This window comes from Babylonia areolata, chromosome 2 (genome assembly GCF_041734735.1).
Source record: "Babylonia areolata isolate BAREFJ2019XMU chromosome 2, ASM4173473v1, whole genome shotgun sequence".
Taxonomy (NCBI): Eukaryota; Metazoa; Mollusca; class Gastropoda; order Neogastropoda; family Buccinidae; genus Babylonia; species Babylonia areolata.
The window spans coordinates 19,494,271-19,499,270 of NC_134877.1; positions in this window are offsets into that span (position 1 = coordinate 19,494,271).

Below are 5,000 nucleotides of genomic sequence, written 5' to 3' on the forward strand. Positions count from 1 at the left end.
GTTGAGCATTTGTATGGTTTGACAGTCCTGGTATGGCCCTGTGCAGTCGGCTGGATTAAAAAACAACAAGAACAAGAATAAGAATAAGAATGATATGTCCCTGTGTCAGAAACCTGGCTGGTCTGCATGTAAAAGGAGAGCTGGTTCCCTGCACTGTGCTCTCCACCCCCCGGAAGTTCTCTGAAGGAGCGGAAACACTTCCACTTGGTCAACGAGTGCCAGACCCAGACAAACAACCCGAACCCCTTAGGAATGTCGTCACCCATGCTGGAGAAATGGACTGGTCCAATGTGAGAGGCTGTGTGCATGGCGCGTGCCCACTGACCCCCCACCCCCCACCCCCCAAATCACCTTCAGTTATCGCTGAAGCATATGATTCTGTCTTTTCCAACTGCAGTCAGTCAGGATATTGTAGCTTGAAATAATAAATAATGTAGGAACAAAATAAGTACTCCGACCTGTTATGGCTGGTTCTTGCCGTTTTTTTTTGTTTTTTTTCTTTTTTTTTTTCAAAGACTGGAGATTGTGACATATCTGCATTTATTATATTTTTATACGTCTCTTGGTACGGTTTTTGTTTTAGGCAACAATCTGTTCCCGCAAGTGAAACTGTCAACAAAACCAAAAAAAAAAAAAAACAACCAAAAAAACACACACACAGAGAAACCATACCACTATGGTTGGCAGTAGGCTATTCCAACACCCACGCCAATGTATACCAGAGTGTGTGTATGTGGAATGTGACATCTTAAAGTATTGTTGAATTGCTTTGTTATTATAATCTTTTTATGTCTTATGTCTACTTTTAGTTTGCTATTTCATGCCTATTTTATTCATACCCTTTAACTGATTTTGTGTTGCACATGTATGGCTGTGATGATGTATGTATGATTTACTCTAAGTTACCTTTTAAAGGTTTCTGTTGTGTTGTTGTTATCTACTGTGATTATTTATTGTACGCATGGGTTACCATCTAAACATTTTATGTCTTTTATGTATACACGTTGAATGACTGTGATTTCTGTGTATTGTTTATGTGTTTTACACCACAAATGAATTTCTCTTGTTGAGATAATAAAGTATTCTGTATTCTGTGTTGGTGCAAACAACTTCTCACACCCAAAGTCACGGAACAGACGAAACAGGCCATCCGTCACTGTTTCCTAATCTGATTACTTTTTTCCCCCATTTTTTTGTGAAAGTCACAAACAGCACGCAGTCAAGTGTTGGTCATCTACTGTTGTTGGGGTGAGAAACTTCACTGAGGAACGATGTCCTGATAACTACCTGTTTGGTAGTTTGTTTTAATTTTACCACAGAGCTGGACATAGCAGTTGGGGAGTTGAGATTTCCTAACTGGTAAGAAAAAAACAAACTGTGAACCAGACACGCCAAGCAAGCCGTGAAAATAATTTTTTTTTTAATTATGTTTCCAGGCCAGCGGAGATCAGGCAGGTCGATAAGCTTTTACGCCGCGTCACCCTTCTGAGATGTGTCTGACTGTTTCAGTCTTGGCTGTCTGAAACTGACACTGAAGCCATGAATGAAGCACGGCTCTAAGAGGGTTAACTTGGGCTGAATGGAGCCAGTTCCAACTTGGGGTTCCATACTTTCCGATGAATGAAGGAAACGGTGAGAGAGAGAGAGACATACAGAGACAGAGAGGGTGGGACAGGGGGAAAGAGAATGATTGTAACTGCAGCCTGTGGTGATTTTACATAACAACAACAACAATGATAATAATAATAATAATAATGATGATAACAATAATAATAATAATATATTATTATTATTATCATTATTATTATTATCATTATGAGCGTGTGCGCCTAATCTTGAAAATAAGCCCTGGGCGTTTAGAAATAGAACACGTGCATATGTAAATATCAAAACGGAAAAATTGAACACAAGATACAAAACATTATCGAAAATCATTCATCCCCCCACCCCCCCCCCCCACCCCGCCCTCCCCGCACACACACACACACACACCCACAATACACACAAGCACACGCGCACGCACACACACACACACACACGCACAAGTCATAGCACACCATCATGAATAGTACACAATCAAAAATACAACAAACAAATTCTGAAAATACCAAAACTCACTCACTAATAGTCATTTTTAGTTCATACTGAAAAGGGAGGAGCTGTTGAGAATTATTCAGGAGGGGAAAGGTGGGTGTTCTGACTGGATTTGAAAGATTGCAGCGAAGATGAGTTACGGGGAGGCTGAAAAGAATGGGGACTTGGCATGAAAAACTGAGTTGGCCATACGTTTTGGTTCGAGAAGGGGGAATTCTAAGCATGTGGGTGTCAGAAGAAGAGCGGGGTTGGCGTGAGGGAGGTATGTAAGGATGAATGAGGTCAGAAAAATACTGTGGACCAGAAGCCTCAATGGACTTGAAACAAAGAGAGACGACTTTGTAAATAATTTTTTCTTGTACTGGGAGCCAGTGTAAAGCATGAAGTAGAGGAGAGACGTGATCAAATTTAGAGGAACGAAAGACAAGACAAGCAACATAGTTCTGGACTTTCTGGAGCATAGCAATATCACAAGGAATATCCAATTTTAGGTTGAACACAGATGAATTCCAGTTGAAATTTGACATTCCAGGCTAGTTACACAACGTATGTCATTGAACTTGTGTAGGACTGCCATTATCATTGTTACTGACTGCATTGCTCCGTCCAGCAGTTCTGGGGCGTCACCCCCCTCAACTGTCCTTCCAATTTCCCTCACAAAGAAACGAACTGCCGCCCAGCAACACAATTGAGCTACACAGAGAAAACAGCCTCTACAATCCAAGACTTCCCGTCAGACTACCGTCTGTGTAAGCATGACATTAAAACCCCTTAACTGCCCTGCACGTATGTGACACGTGCATAGTGACGTTACTGATGACGTCATCAGAAGAAGGGGAAATAACTCTGGAAGACTAAAAATTCACACAGTTTATGTAGAGTGGTATATCTCCAGACCGTTTTCTCAGTTTTAGGCTTATTGTTTTGGATATTGTTTTATGACTTGAAACACCACTTGTTACTGTTTTTCCCCTGGCACTGAAGGGGTTTGATGGGCATTTCGCCAAAAGGTCGTTAAACTCCACAAGACTGATTGATGTAGGTGTTTCACAGCAACAAACCCCGACACCACTGGCGAAAAAAAAATAGCTTACCAAAATGACCGCCTCCAAGCCCCGCTCCCCCCCCCCTCCTTACCCCCCCCCCCACTCCCCCCCCACCCGCACCCCCAACCACACACACACACACACACACACAACAACAACAAATCCCGTCGCTACCGGCGAACAACTAACCAAACAATCCCAAAATGAACACCTTGACCGTAAAAAGCAGTCACTATTAGGACGTTAATCTTCCTTCGTCCGTCTTTAAGAGAGAGAGAGGGAGTGTGTGTGGATTCCAATTGGAGCGGAGCTCAAGGTCATGTCACCATTTGAGAAGCGTATTAACTCTCTCCATACGAACGGTGAAAGAGACGACGTTAACAGTGTTTCACCCCAATTAACATCATCAAAATATTGCAAGCGGAAGGCTCTTATACTGAAGAGGTGAATGTTGACAAAGAATACCACAATTCTGACGACGGAAGCTAAAGGTTCCGTCATTAAGACACCCACTGGACATCCGATGTGTCTGTGTAGAGGAGAAGAGAGGACTGGCCGTACTGAGTGAGTTAACGGTCGTGAAAAGACAGAAAGTGTGAATATTCTGCTGGAACGTGTTGCCTGAACCGACGTTTCCTTTGTGGTATTATCATCTTCGAAATGTTTTAGCGATCCTTCTTCTGGAAGAATAAGAGTAGTTTAATTGCAACACCCCCCCTTTGTTACGATAAACACTATTTCAAGAACAGCGTAAACTGGTTTTCTACTTCTACTCTTAAAGTTTCTCTAAAGGACACCTCTTCCGTTCTGCTTCACATCATACTGACTGATGTGCCTCTTGGGCTTCTGGTGTGTGTCTCTGTGTGTGTGTGTGTGTGTGTGTGTGTGTCCCAATTATGATCAGTTACGAAATAGATATGTTCCTAAAAAAAATATTTGTCTCCAAAATCGGTTTTAATTTTTTGTAATATGCTCAAAGGAGGCAAAAAGGTCATTTCAGCTGTAAGTAAGATGATTAGATTTGCAAATGTTGCATAGCTGTACTTTTGGAGTTAAAAGAAGACGTTGTGTTTTCTCAACTTTTATGTGACATTGTTGTGTATTTAGAAATGTTTGTTCTGGGCATGAAAAGATTATTTTGCAGTAATCCTCCATACTCCAGCGCGCGCGCGCGCGCGCGTGCGTACACTCACTTGTTCGGGTATGCATAACTTTTTAAAAATTGTAATTGCCATGAGCTCCCTGCCTTGGACGGAGTTGTGAGCGTTCATTTGTGGCGTGATGATCATTGGTTGTAGCAGCAGTAGAAGTAGTAGTAGTGGTACTCTGTTCTTCACAGTAGGCCGTAAACACAAAGGTCACACACACACACACACACACACACACACACACACACACACAGAGAGAGAGAGAGAGAGAGAGAGAGAGAGAGAGAGAGATAGAGGGGGAGAATCATGCTCATATTCCTCATTCTCGTCTTTAATATTAATTCAACTCATGTAATATCACTTTCAGTGATGAGACGTTGAACTGAAGGACTAAGGCACACAAGCGGAGACGAGGAGGAAAGGTTTTTGGCGAGGGGAAGGCCGGGGGACGGGTGTGTGTGTGTGTGTGGGCGGGGGGGGGGGGGGAATGGTCGAGCTGAGGAGGGGGTAGCCCCAGACGTGAACCAACCCAGCGGCCTGGTTCAATGAATGGCAAGGTAAGGGATAGGAGGCGACATGGCTTGATCGGGAAGAGTGACGGGAGGAGGGCCCTGGAGTGACGGTGGGGGTTAAAGTGTGGGGAGAGGGGGGGGGGGGGGGGTAGGCTGTCGCGAAAAACGGAACACAGTTTAGAAAAGGGGATGGGTGGGTG